Source organism: Abramis brama (genome assembly GCF_963993115.1).
Source record: "Abramis brama genome assembly, chromosome: 25".
In the NCBI taxonomy this organism is placed as follows: domain Eukaryota; kingdom Metazoa; phylum Chordata; class Actinopteri; order Cypriniformes; family Leuciscidae; genus Abramis; species Abramis brama.
In genome coordinates, this window is record NC_139987.1 from 9,312,942 (window position 1) to 9,334,151 (window position 21,210).

The window sequence follows — 21,210 nt, forward strand, 5'->3', positions numbered from 1 at the left end:
TCCCTAGGACCATCTCCTCTTTTGCTTTCTCAGCTCACAGTCCTTGAAATTGGAGAGCACAAGAAACACAAACATAGTGTGTGTGTAATGGTCAAAACAACAAAACATCCCATTAAACTTGCATTACAAACAGAAATATGAAACATATATATATATATATATTCGATACAGCAAAAAGAAAGAAATGATAAAGTATGATAATTTTTTACTTTGAGCAATGATGGAGCTATACTTGACTCTTCTTAGGAGCATATAAAACAAAAACAGCTCCTTGCTCCAACAATTAAAAGTAATAGCCTATTGTAGTAGTTATAAACAAAGGTTTATTTTATTTCAGATTTACATTTGAGGGCAGTAGTTTTATTCATAATGTCGAAATAAAACCAACGTAATGTTAATTGAAAGCATTGTAGCTTACTATTCCTGCCAAACTTCCATGGTTACTACAGTTAGTGTTAGCCTACTAATGTTACAGTAAATCCATGGTGAATGTTGCTGATCTGTGGACACTGCTGGATAGTTCATTCATGGCACAATGTTTCTCCTGGTTTCCACGTCAGCACAGTTTGATCCGTTAATAACGGAGAAATGTGAATGCTTCTCACTAGATCTCGCAGCGATGTTACCGTATTACTTAAGTGGCGAATTCAAATGCTTTCTTTACTGGATCTTTTAGCGCTGTGCAATGTCGCTTGATCAAGATCGGCTCGTGCTGCATTGGTCCAAACTAATAAACTGTCCGTGAAGCACAAAATAACGAGTAGCGCAGTTTCGTTCCGCTTTCATTACGTTTGCCATTTGATGTTGGGCAATGTTGTGGTCGCGCCAGCGTCTCTTACATTATGAGCACGCTTGCCACGCGCCTACATTTGAAATAACGAAATTTTGGTCGGCAGGAAAAATGGTCCAACGAACGAACCGTTCGGTTTGTAATGCATAGGGGAGAGCGGGGCACAACGTAACGCGGGGCTAGTTGTAACACACTTGTTTTAAATACTTCCACACATGCTAGCATGACGAAACTTGGTGTATTTACTAGTTGCCATATCAACACTATATAGAGAAAAAATTGCGCCCAAATTATTATTATTTTTTTTTTTGTAAGATATCCATAGACATTTATTGAACCATAGCAAAAGCAAATTTCTTACTTAAAGCCACACCGCGGAACTTTTGCGGCCGCTAGGGGCACTAGACCTGTAACTTTCACGTCTAGCGCCCCTAGAGGCCACAAGCGCCGCAGCACTGTCGCAAAAGTCTAGAAGACATCCACTTAATAAATTAATTGCACACAAAGTGAACAGAAAATAATGTCTGATCAGGTGAGTCGCATAGACCAGGGGTGCACAACCCTGCTCCTGCCGATCGTCTGTCCTCTTTTTTTACAGTCTATGGTCCTGCACAGTTCATCTCCAAACACACGTCTTTAATTTTCAAGCGATCCTGAAGACGTTAATTGGTTGCTTCAGGTGTGTTTGATTAGGGTTGGAGATAAACTGTGCAGGACAGTCGATCGGCGGGAGCAGGTTATAGACGTTTTGTACCTAAAACTAAGTTGTTATTGTGCTTGTTTTGGAGTCATTTTATCTTTTGATCGGACTTACATCGTTTTATTTGTGTTTTTCCTGTAGTAACCTATGAATTTGAATCTAAAATCATATAAGCCTCTAATAATACATACACATTTGTATCTAAAATCATATAAGCCACTAATAATAATGCACACATATATTAATGTGTAAAAGGACAAAGAAACTGAAGCCTACAAATAACGGCAGTAGGCTATGTTGTGACTTATATCAGTTTTGTCACACGATTTCCCGACTTCGCAGTAAATATTACATTATATATCCACTTTTATGCCGATGTTCGTTTTATTTTCAGTCATTTTCTTCACCGCGTGAAGATTCTTCAGAGTCCTCTCCCGAAACAGGGAGAGGACGAGGAGGACGCGGAGTCTTAGCTCCATGAGTATATCAGAGCCTATGGTCACGTGATACGTTCTCCAGGTCACATGACCTGGCCAACGACGGTCCGTCTTCTCCAAACTTACATAGGCGGTATTTCAAGAGGGCAGCCCCGCTCGGAGCATTAATAGTGTCAAACGCTGTATATTGGCCTGAGGAATCATTTAAAATAACTCATATGCGTCAACTCTTTAGGTCACAAAGTCCGCGGTGTGGCTTTAAGTACATTTTTCATCTCTATTTTTTGTTTATTTAAAAATAGACAAATCTGATATTATTTTTATCTCCAATATGTTAGTTAACAGTTGAGATAGTTCTATGCTTCGCTAACTAGCAGAAGACACTAGCCGGGTTTAAATCCCAGGTGTACAGGTGGGGCATGTTGTCACACTGCGTTACAATGTGCCCCTATTAGAAATATGCTATTCTATTCTATACTTTTATTAATTCTATTGAGAAAACATGAGAAAAAGGTGAATAAAGACTGAGAGTAAATGTTCAGAAATTACTAATTATTTATTTGTTTTGAACTATGTTGTATAGCTATGTTTTCCTGTGTTCGTAGTCAAAACTCAAAAATGAGTTTATATATAATATAGGCCTATATATAAATCGTATTTAGTGGTTGTGTATATGGGTCACGTCAATATTTTATTTTTATTTTTTTTAATTGATGGTCGCTTTAAAAAAAGTTTGAAAACCACTGATATAGCCTACATCCTACCACTCACTGTCCAAGCAGAAACAAAATATTCATATATCTTACCAAGCACTCCTTGATAAAGGCCCTATAGTCCTCCTTTAGGTATTCACACAGGCCTTTAATCACCACTTCTCTCTTCAGGTCAATGCTGTTGCACTAAAAAAGAAAAAACATTTTGCTTTCTGCTCTAGAGTATTTACTTGGAAAGAAAGTCACTGACAGAAGGAAAGGGAGGAGAGCAGAGAATGAAAAAAGTAATTCAGGGATGAAAAGAGGGGGGGGAAAGGGACAAGACCAGAAGATGTAGGGCCCTATTGATTTCCATGATGTGGAAAATGTGGACGGAATTGTGGAATCCAGGTATAAAAATGGAATTTAGGAATGAAAGGAGTTTGAAAGGTATGAAAAGTATGATACAGTTAAATCTAATATTTTATCAAATATTTAAAGGGTTAGTTCACCCAAAAATGAAAATTCTGTCAGTAATTACTCACCCTCATGTTGTTCCAACCCTGTAAGACTTTTGTTCATCTTCGGAACACAAATTAAGATATTTTTGATGGAATCTGAGAACTGGCTCAAAACACAGTCCACAGCTCTCAGTGACATGCGCAGTAGGCAAGGTCAGGCCACAAACTTATAAATTTCAGTCATTAATCCAAGTAAATTCACTCTCATTATATGTACAACCTTGGTAATTTACATTTCTTCAAAAAAAAAAAAAAATACATCTGTTAATAAATGTATAATACAGTATTTGAATTTATCTAAAATGAGTGATTTATGGTCATCCAGTGAATGCCCATGAGCACTTTTTTGAGTGTAGTAGTGCTATCGTGGCGTAATAATCTTTTTGGTTGTAAAATGTATTACCTGCATGAAATTAAAACGAATGTATCGTCCTGTGGAATCATACATTCACAGAGAGCATACTGTAACGGTCACCAGCTGGAGTGCCCTTGAGAGCCACCAGAGGGCACTCCACATAAGACTATCATATTCACTCACAGACTACATTTCCCATCCTGCATCTACCTGGACTGATTACTTCATACACCTGCACTGCATTATTCACCTGCACTGTTCCTGATTACAGTCACACCTGATCCTCATTCTATGGACTATTTATGTCTCACACATTCTCACCCTCACTGCGAAGTCTTGTTTTACTGCTGTGAACTCTACTGAGCATTTATTCCTGTGACTGCCTGTTTGTATTTTTGACCTTGCCCATTTCTGGATTTCTCCCTGTCTGCTGCCTGCCTACGTTACCTCTGCTTTGATCTCTGACTTTGATTGTTTGCTGCCTGCCCTGATCTTCTGCCTGGATTTGTACTACGATTAAGCCTTGTCTTCACTGCTGTATCTGCTGGTTCTGACCTTTGCCTGTTTGACTACTCTTATTAATAAATCACGCTGCGAATGGATCCCCCAGACTCTGATGCTTCATAACACATACGAAGATGTTCAACTAAGATCTTCATCGCTGGCAAATTATGCATTTGCAGATTTGCTTTCACTTAACTGTAGCTTGATCTGATAAGTTTTTTTTTATGGCGATGTTTATATTAAACCGGGTTATAATCTATATGTTTAAGAACTATAATTTTCTGGCTGCATGATTACTATATTATTACTGTCGTTTTCTAATAAATTATGTTATGCCTGTAATTCTAGCAATGTCTCAGAGTGGCGTGCCTCCTCCTGAATCATGTGAAACTGATGCTTCAGTTTTCTGCGTTATAATGTTAAAACGTGCTGCTTCTTTTTGCTCCATTGTAATACTACGCAATACTCGTTCCCTAACTCTCAGGGAACCGAGGTTATGATAGTAACCGAGTACATTTTCAGTTGTGCAATACTCGTACATATATGAATACATGATTTGCACTGCTTCTGAGGTTCTTATTTCTAATGTTTGTGTGCCCTTCCCTGTTCAGGTGGTCCTGCCCGTGGCAGTGCCTGGAGCCCTTGACCTTTGCCTGATGTCTGGGTGTGGGTGTGGGTGTGGTGTCTCTGAGAAAGACAGTGGAACCTTATTTTTCATGGTGTCAGGTATGCTTTAAAACTGACATTGTTTAGCCATTGTTTAAAACTGACATTGTTTAGTGATTCAGAAAAGAAAAGCTTGACTTCTAGGGAAACAAAATGTAGTTAATAGAGTGTAAATCAATAAGATTCAGATAAATAAGATAAAGATGATATCATACATGCATATCTTCTCCATATTTCATGTATTAATTTATTATTTAAATTTCATAATGTTTGGTTTATAGTTCTCATGATTTCTTTATGACTCTTGTCCACCTCCAGGAAAAGACACACGCAGTTTACCGTGGAGAAAGTACATGCGAGTTATGTTGGCTTGTTTAGCAACAATTATTATGCTCATAATTTATGATTGTGATAATTCCAAAATGAACCTGTAATATATCTGTTACCTAAAATGTTCTCTCTTTTAATCATAGTTTTACTACAAGACTGTTGAGCCCGGTGTGAGTAACACTCAAAATATTGTAAAGGGTACGGACAAAAACACACTTATCATGAGTTTTCAATCTTTTAGATGCCATAAACCTCAAATTTAAAAGGCAGATATACATTTTTATGTGTAAAGACCCAATTTTATACTGTGAAAAATAAATATTATAAATATATAAAAAGATATAATATCTATAAAATATTATATATTAAAGGAACACTATGTAGCTTTTCAACCTTCATAATATATTTCCAAGACCCTTGTGATGGTACATCGACTTACAATAGGTTGAATGACACGTCTGCCATAGCCTGACGGGGTCTGTATCGCTTTTACTGACACTACGTAACTTCGGGGTTCGGGTAGTAACCCGAGCACAAAAAGAGCTACAAAATTCGACTGCTTTTACGGCATATGTCACTTCCCCCACCACTTCGTCATATTTGGACGTGAGCGTTCATATACTGTCTATGGACGTGAGAGGCCAACCAGTGTTTGTTTTCGGCTTTCGTGCGTATGTTTTTGTCATGGGGGCTGTTTACACCTGGCCACTTCATGCGTTTTCTCAGATAGGATAGCTATCCGATCGTGAAAAGACCAGGTGTAAATGCCCTCCGAAACGCATTCAAGACGGATTTGAATCTGATCGCTCAAACCACTTCAGGAGGAGGTCTGAGACGCATTCCAGACGAAACTGGACAAGTGTAAATGCATCTGGTTGTTGAAACCACATATGTAAATTGTACTCCTCCCAAAAATGCTAAAAAAAAATAAATAAAAAAACGTGTGAGAGCATGTTATAGGCTATATGTTATACGCTACTGGACGCTACTGGAACACGCATCACCGCAGATGAGAAGCTGAGCATATTCATCAAGACAACGTGCAAACTATATCGCAAATCAAAGTGAAAGTAAGTCGCAGACGCTTAACACACAATCATCATCATTAAAAGGAAAGAAATGAAATGATCTTACCAGGGCTGTTACTGCTCTCTCTTATTGCGGTCTTTGATTTTGAAATTTTAGCTGATGATCAATAAAATGCTGTTCATATCTGTTGCTTTCAGTGACGTGCACTCCATTAAATCTGCATATAGCGCGGGAATTGAAGATCGGATTTAAATCCGTTTCGCAAAAACACATTTATGTGACCAGGTGTAAATGGAATCGTTTTGATAAATCAGATAGCTATCCGATCTGAGAAAACGCATGAAGTGGCCAGTAAATAAATCTCTTATTTGTAAACTTGTTTGCATTCTATGTTGTATGTTGTTGCGCTTGCTTGTAGTATGTCATTTTTTTACATGCTGTTCATTCATCCATTGCTGATAATTAGACCAGTCCAATAATTTCCACATATGTCTAGCTAGCTTTCGATCATCAGAGCTGTTAACAGACTTGCTAACAAACACTTGTTTCTCTTACGTGTTTTTTGCGTTGTTTTATTGCCTAGCTTGCCTCACAAACTAGTTTGCCAGCTGAACTCAGGTGAATTTCTTTCTTCTTCTGAACACAAAAGAAGATATTTTGAAGAATGTTGGAAATCAAACATTGACTTCTATAGTTACTATGGAAGTCAATGAGGTCCATCAACTGTTTGGTTACCAACATTCTTCAAAACAAATTATTTTGTGTTTAACAGAAGAAAGAAACTCATACAGGTTTGGAACCACTTGAGGGTGAGTTAAATATTAGAATTGTATAGTCTACTGATGATATGACCTGATTGTGTTTTCTCAGTGAAAGTGTTTCTGTTTGTTTTCAATAGGCCACAAAAGACTACATATTTTCCCGGGGTTCAGAAGGGCGAGTTGTTTTGGAGGAGCTGCTGAGAGGGAAGTCACCATCCAAGGACAAAGTGAGGAGAAATCTGATTCTTGGCACAGTGTTGTCCTAGTTTTTTTCCCTCTCCCAAGACAGAGTGCATACAGTGCTGATGTCTTGAGCAGGTTCGGACCAATTGTCTTTAAGGTTTAATTGCCTTTGACTAAATTGTTATGCCGCATTCTTGAAGAAACTTTCACAGACATGCACTTCCATTCAAAAGATATGGTTCATGCTGCATTCACGCAATGCTGTAATTATGAGATAACAGCACGTGAATTTCTACTTCACCGTTCTACGTCCTCAGACTTGGAATTAAGCTCTTCTATGACAACACTATCATTGTCACGTGATACAAATGGGAGCTCTCAGAAAATTCCCAGTTAACAATGTGTAATTATGAGTTTTACTAGGATGTGAATGTTTTTTACAAGTCTTAATCTTGTAATTACGGTAATTACAACATGGCGTGAAGGCACGCTTTTCAAATGTTTTTGAAAAGTCCCTTATGCTTACCAAGTCTGCATTTGTTTGATTAAAAATACAGTAAAATATTTGTATACCGTATTTTCAATAGAAAATGAAGTTTTATATTTTAAAGGGTTAGTTCACCCAAAATTGAAATGTTACTAACCCTTTAATATATCAAATTTAATATATTTAATCCCTGTGATGAAAAAGCTGAATTTTCCAAGCTGGATAATATGCTGATTTGGTGCTCATGACAGTTGTGGTTAATATTTTTGTCAAAAATGTGACTGTTTTCAGGATTCTTTGATTAACAGAAATTTCAAAAGAATAGCATTTATTTGAAATAGAAATAATTTGTTATAAATGGTTTTACGGTCACTTTTGATCAATTTAATGCATCTTTGATGAATAAATGTATCAGTTTCTTTACAAAAAATGTATCCCATAATTTAGCAAGGTAAGTCCAAAATCAATAGTGGGAGACTGTTTTGATGGCACCTATATTTAACATCAAGGTCTTACTGATGGGTCCAATTGTATTTCCAGTGCATTCTACACCAGTGTTGGCATTGCATTCTCTAGCTTTCCAGTATCGTTAAACTAAGATTTCAAACGTACACGTTTACATCACATTACCATTCACAAACCACGTTGATAAGAATCTGTCCCATGACACATGAAGTTATGACTTCCACATTTGTTGTGGGAGGAATGCCTGAAGGTGTTATCTTATGCATATATAATTAAATACAAATACGTTTTAGATTTTTTATTTTCAATGCATTCAATTCAAGTTAATTTGACATGCAAACTATAGAATATGACTACAACAAGTACTGCTATAACTCCATCTCAAGACTAAATTGTTATGTTAACATGATTAATACCCACAGTGTCTAAAATATTTAAAGTCATTAAAGGTTTTTTTTAAACTGAGAAATGGCTGTGAGATATCTCTACTCCCTCATTGAACACTGGAACTTTGGGCCAGACATTTTCAGGAGATTCTCCTTATCAATCCTGAAAAGTCGCCATCCCTCCTGCAGCGAGAGGTCGAAAGCCCCACGTCGCTTGTAAAAGTCGATGGATGCCTTGTTGGACTCAGCCACGATAAAATGCATGCGGCTGCAACGATTCTTCACCGCTGTCTGTAGGAGGAAACAACTCTTTATGGTAGCATCTAGACGTGTAATGCATGAAAACAACCACCATAAAGACAACAAAATTCTTACATAATCTGTGGTCTATTTTAAGTTTGAAACTACTTGCTTATACTATTTTGTTTCAGCAATTACAGAGTTTTGTATCAAAAAATGTTTTGTATGGATTAGTGTCTTTAATGATACAAACCATGTGCGCAACAGATGAAAACGGGTAACTTACATCACTGAGGGTTTTCAGGATTTCAGACCCAATTCCAAAACCTGTGAAGTATGAAATTAGTCATGGGGATTGAGAAAAGGCCTGCAGTTTCATAAGATACACCCTTAATAACACACCCTTACCTCTGTACTCTCTCATTACATAAACATTTTCAAGGTACAGCAGTTTGCCAATCCAAGGATCATAGGTGAAGTAGTACATGGCATATCCAATCACAGAATAACCTATAAGTGTGAACACTTATTGCATTACTTGTGCATGAATGTGCTTTGTGTATGAATGTTAAATGTAAGAACGCCTTTTTTAGGACGTAACTTCTGATAAAACTTTTCACATTCAACTGTAGAACAGACAACTCAGCTATTCAACAGTTCATTAAAGATCATCTTGGTGTTTTACCCTCGACTTTCTGGTGCTCGGCTGCCACGTCTGCGACCATGCAGTGGTAAAACGGGTGATCTCCGAATCCATCCTTGAGCAGATCTAAAAAACAAAACTTGTCACTGCGGGCAAACTATTGATGAGATTTCACATTTGACATATAGAGTCGTCTCACCTTTCTCAGATAATATAACTTGGTCTTCCATTCCTTCATACTTGGCGAGTTCCTACAGAAGGTAAGAAAAAATGCTTCCTGAACTATGTTGTACATCAACTTCTGTAGGTGATTGGCCCCAGGCCTAGGTAGGGTGGCCATTTCCATAACACCAAAAAAGGAGAAACCTTTGTGGCGTTTAGTGAGGCAAGAATAATTGCATAGGACTCTGGTGTACTCGCAACTACAATACAATTTTGTCCATCATATCGATGGTATCATGATACAGTGATTCTGAAATAGCCTATTCATTGCCAGACAATTTGATCTACGATATATCTAGACCTATGTGTAACAGAAGAGGCAAAAAAAAGTGTTTGTTCACAATATTTGTATTTATTCAAGACATTTTGATGTCTGTTTCAAAAACTGACCACTGAGATGAACCTGTCTTGCAAAGTGTACAGTGCCAGAAAACATAACATTTCTGGGCTGAGTTTCCCGATAACATTGTCTCTTAGTGCGCTACGAAGACTCTTAAGGTATAACTTAACTGAAGGTATACCATTTCTAGGTATGTTCCCCGAACTATACCTTAGGAAGCTGCTTAAAATATACCTTCTTACGTGCGACGTTACCTGGTGCTGTCCGTGGCGATGGTGCTGAATTGGTTGATATCGATGGCTCGAGAATCAATTATTCTCTCGTGCAGGGGCTGTTTATGTGAGAAAGCGGTGTTCTTTATAAAATAAGCACTTCAGAAATAGTTTAAATTGCATTTATTAGGACTCATGGGATATTTTAAAAAATAATCCAAACTATAATAGCCTATAATAGCCTTACCTACATATTTTAAAATTGTAGGCTATCATATATTGCTGCCATAATAACCATTTTAATTTTTTATGTGCTTTCTTCTCTTTCCCATTTTTGTTCGCTGAGGTGGAGCTGCGATGAAATATTGTTCTTGTAAATACTTTCCAGCATTTCAGTAAATAAAAGTGTACGTCACGTACTGTGCTCGGCAGTGATCAAAAAGGATTTAAACAGTGGATTTTGAATCTCTTCTTGTAAACTCGGAGATGTGGATTCAGACGGCAATTAAATTACCACACGACCTGTTTGTCAAAAAACAGTAGGTACTAATTTGGCCAGGGATTTTTACGCGGGTTGGGTGAGAAAAAACACTGATATGGATTCGGACGGCACTAAAATCACCAACTTACCCCTGTAAATGTTTAAAATACCGGACGAGCCCATGAGAAACAATATTAGTGTCCGAATAGGACTTAACTGACAGTAGCCTATGCTTTCTCTGGCCTTTAAAAGCGCTCTTTAATTAAAATAAATTTATAAAATTGTATTATAATAATATAATTAAAATTCTAACAACAATCAGTGTAATGACAATTTTATTCTTTGCATGAAAACACTTGAATTAGCCTAACTGAACACTGTCTGGGTGTATTAAAACTTCTGAATTATATTCATATAGACCTGCAACAGTGATAAGGTAAAGCTAAGAGTGGTCCAGACCAACCTTCCGAAAGTATGACTTACAGAAGGTATACTTAACTAAGAACGTTTCGGGAAACACGTATTAACGATAAGGTACAGCTTAAGGTGTAATTTAAGAACGACGTAGCGTTAAGAAGGCTTCGGGAAACCCAGCCCTGGACTTCTGGAAATAAAAGAAATGCATAAATAAACAAATAATCTGGCACAGTGCCAGAAAACATAACATTTCATCTCTAGGGTCATCATGGCCAAATTCGTGCTCTTATTTCCATTCCGGATTAAATGAGGTCTCATCTGACGTTTCGGCATGTTAACGTTATGATATGACGTAGCCAGCACATGGACTCCACGTGGAGGCTTGTTTACGTTTTTAATCAATGATATAGCCTATCAGATATTTATTTGACACGGCTTTCAGCCAATCATTTGTTTGACCACAGATCTTAGGCATTACCCAGCAAACACATTTACGTCTGTGGCACTTTGCATTTCTTCTGTGGCAACGTCGCTGTCTACGTGCTCGCAACCAGGGCCGGATTAAGAATTTCGTGTGCCCTGGGCAACAAGACTCAAGGCCCCCCTGTAGTTAGGGGGGTTCGGGGACATGTTCCCTCGAGAAAATTTGGATTTCTCTGACCTACATATGTGCAATTTTGGACTTTTGAAGGCCAAAAAATTTTAAGAAATAGCTTTAAAACCTTGTCATTAGATTATTTGTCAATACCTGCTCTCTCCTTATCTTCATATTTCTTATTCTCTCAGTCTTCTTATCCTGGCCTATTTCTTCCCCTCCTAAAGCTGAACTTTGACTTATAGTCTTTTAATTTTCGTCTGTGTCAGTGAAGAAAGTAAACATAGGCTCAACTGATATTTATATGTTTTATGCATCATTTTCTGAGACAAGTTAATTTACTCAAGGCTACCAGGAAAGCTGTAGCCTAAGTCTGTATTGCCATTAAGAACCTTCTGCAAGCTTTGAAATTTTAAAACGTCTGTTTTTAAATGTTAAAAGTAATATTAAATAATACAAATTATAGGCTACGTTTACCACAGTTGGTGGAATTGGCAGACGTTCCCTTAAGCATTGTGCGCTGTGGAAACGCGTCAAAGCATTCTCAGGTATAATTATGCAGCATTAATGCACAAATGATTTTGAATGAATATTTCATCATGTCGATATAATGGTCACATAATGTTAAAACTAATCTTGCTATTGATATCTTTGTTAGACTACCGACCCTATAGAACAAATGTCCGGCTAATATCGAACCTAAAACGAACTTTACTGCGCTCAACCAGCGGGAGTGCATTTCACGAATTAGTAATCGCTGGCGTTCAGCGGGGAGGGAGGAAACTAAAGACTTTGTCTGCGTGAATAACCCGCGTAGATGCACTTATGCAGCGAAGACTGTAAAGTGTTTGATAACTTTATTCAATTTCTGTGTATTTCCTATAGACAGTTGGGCACAGCACAGGTCAATATGACATGTATTATGGGCTTATGTGAAGAAAATTGATAGCTTTCAATTATACTGCAAAAAATATTGCATGACCATGCCACGGCGGGCCAGACTAAAAACCCATAGCTTACCTTGTAGCCTATGGCTGATGTTCGTTCTAAACAAGTCAGTCGTCTGGGTTTTGAATTGAATATGTTCGTCATAACTTAGCCTATCTGTTAGTTTTCTTTTCAAACAACAAAAGTGTCAAGTTGTTACGGCGTCCAGTCATCTTTGTCAAGACGTTTTTCTTTATTAAATGCATCATAGATAGCGGTTAAGTATGGAAGCCCGTTTCCGCCACGTTGAGGAAAAAAAAAAAGATTCTTTAAGTCATAATAATGAGAAACTTTCTCATAATAATGACTTAACATCTCGTAATAATGAGAAACTTTCTCATAATAATGACTTAACATCTCGTAATAATGAGAAACTTTCTCGTAATAATGACTTAACATCTCGTAATAATGAGAAACTTTCTCGTAATAATGACTTAACATCTCGTAATAATGAGAAACTTTCTCATAATAATGACTTAACATCTCAAAATAATGAGAAACTTTCTCGTAATTATGACTTAAACATCTCGTAATAATGAGAAACTTTCTCGAAATAATGACTTAACATCTCGTAATAATGAGAAACTTTCTCGTAATAATGACTTAACATCTCGTAATAATGAGAAACTTTCTCGTAATAATGACTTAACATCTCGTAATAATGAGAAACTTTCTCGTAATAATGACTTAACATCTCGTAATAATGAGAAACTTTCTCGAAATAATGACTTAACATCTCGTAATAATGAGAAACTTTCTCGTAATAATGACTTAACATCTCAAAATAATGAGAAACTTTCTCGAAATAATGACTTAACATCTCGTAATAATGAGAAACTTTCTCGAAATAATGACTTAACATCTCGTAATAATGAGAAACTTTCTCGAAATAATGACTTAACATCTCGTAATAATGAGAAACTTTCTCGAAATAATGACTTAACATCTCGTAATAATGAGAAACTTTCTCGTAATAATGACTTAACATCTCAAAATAATGAGAAACTTTCTCGAAATAATGACTTAACATCTCGTAATAATGAGAAACTTTCTCGAAATAATGACTTAACATCTCGTAATAATGAGAAACTTTCTCGAAATAATGACTTAACATCTCGTAATAATGAGAAACTTGACTTAACATCTCGTAATAATGAGAAACTTTCTCGAAATAATGACTTAACATCTCATAATAATGAGAAAGTTTCTCATTATTTTGAGATGTTAAGTCATTATTACGAGAAAGTTTCTCATTATTATGAGAAAGTTTCTTATTATTATGAGATGTTAAGTCATTATTATGAGAAAGTTTCTCATTATTATGAGAAAGTTTCTCATTATTATGAGATGGTAATTATTATGAGAAAGTTTCTCATTATTATGACTTAAATAATTATTTTTTATTTTTTTTACTCAACGTGGCAGAAACGGGCTTCCATAGAGGTAAAGCCATTTTTGTAATAACATAAAAAGGGCACTGCTAGTTAAAATCCGAATATTTGCGCAAAGAAGAAAATTACTAGCCTACTGGGCGCTGGCGTGACTTAACTGAAGAGACGAATTAGCATGTTCTTATTAATATTATTGGGATAGAGTTTTAATGCATGAAAAAAAAAATCACATTTACAATAGGTTAATTATTGAAGAATTGTTTAACGTTGGAAAATTGTATTATCAAAAACATTTTTATTTACTTGGATCTGACTGAGCTTCGCCCCTGTCAGGGCCCCTTATGCCTCGTTTCCACTGAGCAGTACGGTACGGTACGGTACGCATTTATTTGCGTTTCCACTATAAAAAGTTGTGAATGGTACCAAAATGCCGAACCGTACCGTACCACTTTTTAGGTACCCTTCCATTGGGGTACCTAGCACAGTGGTATGGTACTAAAAGGTGGAGCTAGACTCACTGCAGGACGTTGATTGGTTGACAGAGAATCGTCACTTGCGCGTGCTACAAGGGGAATGACAAAATAAGAAGCGCCATTTTTTAATATACAGTTTAATATAATACTACTGTTACTGTATCACGAAATGTAATTTTAAGAGTTTTTCAGGCGTGAATGTAGTTGTTTAAAGCTCAAATCTGTGGTTTATTTATAAAGATGATTTTTTTTTTTCCCGGTTGTGAGATCCATGCGGTCAGCGGGCGCTCGGCGCTCATGTTTCCCGGCTGGATGAGCCTTTCCTCGGCTAGTCTTCTGACATTCGTCGCTGAGACGCTGACTCCGACGGTAGTGGTTAAACATGAGATATTTCGTCTTGTGTAGACCTAACGGGCGATCTTTGCTCTCGTGAATATATAATGAGTTCCCTGTCAATCGTTTTGGCTGAGGGCTAAGTTTAGTTTCATATTAACGTTATAATGTTAGGCTATTTGTATTTAACTTGTAATGTTAGACTAGAGCGCTGCATTTGAATATTTGACTGAATTGTTTGCTTTATTTCTTTTTGTATAGCTTATTGTACCTTTTACTTAAACTTTTATATAGGCTATTATTGATAAAACTGAAATTTTACAAAAAGAAATATGGTTTCTTGTCATTTTTTTATTACAAGATTATCACTGATGTTTATTGCAACATTTGTACAAACGCATATATTGCCTGGAATATGTTTAATTTTTTTTTATTTAAACGAAAAGAGGTAACGTTAGGGTTGTGTTTTAAATTTCGTTTTGTTATAAATAGAATAACGTATAACGTGCAGTGAATAATCAATATGCGTTGCGCATGAACCACATTTGTGTCCCTATAATGTTTAATTTATTTAAATGAAAACGAAAAGAGGCAGAGTGGTGTTTTATAACATATTTCGTTTTATTGTTGCTTAAAATGTACATGTAACAGAGATAACCGGAGTAGCAGAGCGAGCTGAGTGACGCTTTTAAGAACGCGCTGTACCATTTGCATGTAGGAGTCGCACATGGCAAGTACAAACTTTGCGTACTTGATATTGAGAAAAGCCTAATGTCGGCGCTTGTCTTCTTGTGACAAACATGTCGAGGAGCAAGAACAAGATCTGCTGCATGTCATCCATTGTAGTTTACTATGTTCTTCTTCGCGCGAAAATGACGTCGATCGAAACACCACGCCTATCAAGTAAGGGTATTGTTGGCAGTGGAAACGCTAGCCAGATCATGGTTAACAGACCCGAACCGTACCGTACTGTCCCGTACCGTACCGTACTGCTCAGTGGAAACGAGGCATTAGATGTCATGTGCCCCTGGGCAAGTGACCAGTTGCCCTAATGGTTAATCCGACCCTGCTTGCAACATTGTAACAACATAGAATTGTAAGACGTGACAGGGCTGTATAGCAACGTTGTTGCGCGACATTCAGTAGGCCTAACTGAGAGACGACATTCTGACAATTTTTTTGTTTTTATGCTAGATAGGCCTATAGATATCCCCCATTTAGCATTTTATGTTTTGAGGTTAATTTTTAATTAGTCAGATGTTAGATAATTATATCGTTTTTTTTTTAAATATTGTTTATCCTTATTATTATTTATGGGGCTATCAGTAAATTAGCCTAATTATAATCAACACCTGCAAGTGTACACTTCGAAGAGTAAAAATTACAGAAGGTTACGTTAATTCAACTTTATTAAAACTAACTGCATATATGGTAATCAAATTGCACTTCCAAAAGTCATACATTTGTGAAAAAAGAAAAAAACTAAATAAATGAATATACACATTTATTTTAAGTATAATAAATAAAACATAAAAAGCAAAGATCAGAACATTTAATGAACAAAACCGGTTCTGTACATGACAGACAGTATAGTCGAAAGCCGGACGATAATGTTCGGTAACGTTAAACGGAATCAGTCCAGGAAACATCCACAAATCTAGAGGAGCAAAGAAAGGAATGAGACTAAATAGCAGACAAATGAAATGAAAAACTAAACAGTGCAAGCGAGGCTACATTAGTCACATTAGAAAATGAAGTTGTAGGTTGTGTTTGAATAATTACGTATCTTATTTAGCTGAGGTAAATAAAATGCAATACTCACGTATCCTTGTTCGATGAAGAACGAGACAACACAATGAGCGCAACGGGCGGTTGAAATTTAAAAGTCTGATTTTCTCGCTTCAGGGCAGTGACGAGTACATATGTAGTCCAGTGGCTGTCAAGACACCGTTGGCACAACCTTAAGCAATGGCCCTGAACGGTGGTTTAATGTCAACATTGTGACAACGCTGTAACAACCTTCACCACGTATTTATAGCAACCATTTTGCCATGTTGATAAAACGTTGTTAGAAGGTTGGGTACGTTGTGCCAACGTTCTGTGTTTGCTGGGATGCTGCTGTGTCCGAATAAAGATTTTAGAGCGGGTTTTTTTAGGCCGATTCAGCGCAACTGCAAAAAGGAGGACAAATGAGTGTCCGGCTTGAGGCTGCGCCGGACGCCAGACAGGGGGCTTAAAATCCGGACTGTCCGGCCAAAATCCGGACGTATGGCCACCCTAGACCTAGGGCTTGTTTTAAAGCAGGGTCATATTTGGATAATTCACCAATGTCATTAAACTGATTTGAAACTATTTCACATTAATATAAAAATCAGATAGATGTGATGGTAACTTGTAATATGATTTTGTGCAACAGAACACCAAATAAACGTAGTATTCTAAAGCATATGTATGCACTTTTAAAAAGTTTTCGACAGCATAATTCTTACATATCTTACTTTAAAATATCCATAAACCAGTGTGAAGTCTACCTTTATCAGTCGCAATATGTCAGGCACGTCTTTGGGCTCCGCTTTACGCAAATTAAAATTGGCCATTTTCTTCTTTTGCTCTTTTTCTCTTTTCTCACTAGTCCTCTATATGTGAAGTGAAGCAAAAGGTGTTTCTTCATTCGCTTCCCAGAATATTACCCTCCGCTAAGTTCGAGCTTCTTGTGTAAGGGACTCGCATGCAGCAGCTGAACCGTCTGTTTTAGGTCCACGCCCACTTCATCCAACGATCTTGATGTTCTTAAACCTTCCTGTTACGACTCCGAGTGTGAAACAGCTTCAGACAATTCAGTGCGTGGAGTGAAACTGAACAAATCATTCAAACTGATTTGCGAACCAATTTAGACAGATCTGCCAACTTGTTTGAAGTCTTTGAACAGAATCAACTCAAAATAGTGATTTATTTGTGAATGCCCCAGAAAAAGATTCAGCGCGCTTGGAATAAACTACGCATTTAACACGTAGTTGTTGTTTTTTTAAAATAAACTTGTCTTTATTAAAATAAAGTAACGAGAGGAACGTCGCCCAACGTAACGAAGTAAAAGTACAGTTTTTTCATTAGAAATGTACTCGAGTTAAAGTACCCACATTTAAATCTAGAAAATACTCAAACGAAGTAAATGTAGGCCTATTTCGTTACTACACACCTCTGCATCATGAGCCCCCCATTGGGAAACCCTGCTTTAATAAACTAATAATTGTCACACGCCACTTTATCATTTGAAAATGAGCTTATTGCTCAAAAATGTCAAGGCTTTTAAGAAAATGTTGATGGGGCAAAGGCTTTAAGTTAAGTAATCTGTCAGCAATTTTCTTAGTGGTTTTGTTGATAATGATGGTGTCATGTCTCCATGTGCCAAGAAATCCACTTCACCTTTTAAATATAAAGCATGACTGCCCCTCTTTAATATTTCTGCCATTTGACGATCCTCTATGTAAATGTATTTAGTTCATGTGATTAGTCCAGTGGGACTATCTGTTTGTCTGACTAAAGGAAAATGGGGATTGTTCAAGAAACCAGTGATTTTTGCAATTCAGTGACACTATGGCACATAAATTATACACTTCATATTTAAGACACTTTAACAAAATGATAGAGATTACTTTGTTGGTGCACTTGTGAAAAAGACATGAAATAGAACAGGAAATACACAAAGGTGTCGCCTCTCTTGAAAAATATATTTAAGTAGAAGCCATATATCAGAGAGTCTCTAAAGTGGCCAGGAACATTAATCAGACACCAAAAATAGAGAAGCATACAATAGTGTGTATGGCTTCTTTACACCCAACGGAGTGAGAAAGAGCTCTCTCCCAAACACTGGATCTGTTCCAAAACTAGTAGGCTACACTGGCTCGCTGTCTACTGCCTACATAGCAGACTAACTTTGAAAAAACAATTTAAGTGACCAATTAGAACACACTACATTGGCAGAAACCTCTTGTGTCATACAAATACCATTACTCACGTTCAATAGAGTTTGCCATTAGCTCGTTGCTAAGCCAAAAACAATACTTTAAACTTGCATTAACATATCTCAATCACACATATACTCAGTGTTGGTGAAGCTACATGCTAATAACGCTATCTCACAACCAATTCGTACGAATTTGTACAATTTGTCTAAACCCCAGTGATGGGTAGGTTTAGGGGCGGGGTCAGGGGTAGGTCATTCGTATGAATTCATATGAATTGGGCAACTCGTAAAATATGTACGATTTAGCGAATTCGAATTCTTACGAATCTTACGAATTCTTACGAGTGAGGTCATATAAATTTGTACAAATTAGCCACCTCGTAAAATACGTACGAATTGGCCTGAGATTGTGTTGGCTAATCATAATTTGAAGTAATTGAACAAGCTACTGCTTTGTAGTATTTAGCTATAATACAAGCTACAAACAAAAAGTAACTATATTGAAAATACTTGAGGGGTCTGTACATTTTGATCATTCAAAAATATAAATATCTAAGTATAAAATGTATCATTTAATCAGAGCTTTATTTTTGCTCATTCAAAAACAATGAGGGGTTTTGAAGGAATGTTCATGTTGGCCTATCTCAGGTGATAGTATTAAACTTTAACTTGTACATTTATACTTAGCCTATAGTACAGGGAAATGCTGCATCTTTTTGTTAATATGTGTATTTGAATGAATCATCTGAAAAAAAAAATGATTCACTATAATGAATCAAACTCACTACTTGATAAAGTATCTTGTTACTGGGAAAGTGTGCGTTAAGGGCACTGATCTTTGCCATTTTTCTTACTTCCTGTCACTTGCACACACTCTTAAATGGCCCTTAAAGTCAGCATGAAACGGAAGTTCCAATAGTCTTTGCTTCCCTATTATGACGTATATTCGATTGAGGCGGCTTCTGGAACAAGAAAAAAATGTAGGGCAGGACTTGATTTTGTCCATTGGGAATTGATTGGATGGTTGGATGGCTGTGGTTTGCTTTTGGTTGATCATGTGAGTGAAAGGTTTTTTTGCCCTTGCACCAGGAAAAACATCATCGGATAAGAGATGTTGCTGCAAGAGGGAGAGGAAGTTATTTGATTAAAGATTATTTGGGAACATGAATAGGCCAACATGAATAGAGAATTTGGTCAACATTAGGTATCTTTATGAGCGTAATTATTCTGCCTACCTTTTGGAACAACCTTCGCATCAGGAGAGCGGCTATGATGCCTTAAAATTCTGCCTACATAGGGAGCTGTCAGACAAAACTGTTTAGAGACTCTTTGGGGAGTGAATACTTTGAGAAAAGCTGCTTTAGACTAAATATGCAGCAGCACTGTTGTCGTTAGAAAATTGTTTTTATTTGTAGTGACACCTTAATGTTTGACTGTTCAAGAAAAAATCTGGAGGCAAGATTTGCCTCAGTTGGGACTGTTTGAGGTATTGGAGGAGAAGTGAGTTTAAAAACCGACATGGCAAGCTTGAGTGGCCTTAACACAAGGCAAATCAATTCCTCAATAGGCCATTAGAGGATGATAAGCCCTGTCTCAATTGTGTAATTTAAGTGAATACAAACTTGTTTAGCTGTCACCTGTCAGGCCAGCTGTGCCTGATTCCTAAACCTGATTAACGGCGGGAAATTAGCTAATCAAGGTGTCAGTGTTGCCTTATCTCTCCAACTGTCTTCACTTCAGCAGATAGTCAAGAATTAGCTCTTGAGCTCAAACTGGGTTTGATCTCCTCTCATTACTTGCGTCTCCAGAGAGAGATGTCGTGCGGCTAGTGATTTTATGCCATCTTATTAGCTTGTTGTGCACTCAGACCATATATATCAAAGACACGTTACGCCCCATGAGCGTTTCCCTTTTTTCCCCTGCAGTTGATCTCAGAGTTCAATAACATCCTAGAGATTATCTGTTTCATATTGATAGGGTCATAAGGTTTGAAAGGGACTTCAGAGGTCCCAAAGTCAACAGAACAGTCCTTATAAGATTTTAATAGCTATTATTTGCTATGCTAATGTAATTTCTGTCTGCTAAGCTGTCTAGTTAGCATGATCCTGAGCCTCCTGCTGGTAGATGGTGTAACTACATCATCTGAAACCCCCAAAAATCTTTCTCTATTCTCTATTTGCTAGTGAAGGCTTTGGGAGATGAATAGAAATGCTAGCTTTCTCTTTCCTCATGGGGACACACGTTAAAGGAACTGGGGCGCTCTAATTTAGATAGCAATGTTGGGGAATGACTGAAATTTCGACATCACCTTTAACAGATAAAGAATGATTATGTAAATGATCTGCTTTTAGGATTAAAGGTTACAGCTCCTATTTGTTCCCACGTTAACAGTCACTGAGCACAGAAACGAAACACAGAGTCCATTCAAACGCCATTAGTCATGTTGTGCAAAAGAACGTGTAGATCAAAACCCTCTGTGTTTTAAAATGACTCCATCTTCCAGTTGCTTTCTTGTTGTGAGGAAAATGAGCTTGCTAAAATTTTGATTTGCAAAGATAAGACAGGAAAAAAAATGTGTAGAGATGAAAGTGAACATATGCTCTCGG

The 21,210-nt window shown here is 37.0% G+C and overlaps 1 pseudogene across 1 annotated transcript; it reads right to left on the reverse strand.

The window, feature by feature from the left end:
- Nucleotides 1-8,405: 8,405 nt before the first annotated feature.
- On the reverse strand, nucleotides 8,406-17,331 carry LOC311076613 (diamine acetyltransferase 1-like; annotated as a pseudogene). Its single transcript, XR_014609552.1, has 5 exons — nucleotides 17,172-17,331; nucleotides 9,389-9,440; nucleotides 9,232-9,315; nucleotides 8,833-9,056; nucleotides 8,406-8,597 (listed from the first exon to the last, which is right to left on the reverse strand). The product of XR_014609552.1 is annotated as a diamine acetyltransferase 1-like (transcript).
- Between the last annotated feature and the right edge of the window lie 3,879 nt (nucleotides 17,332-21,210).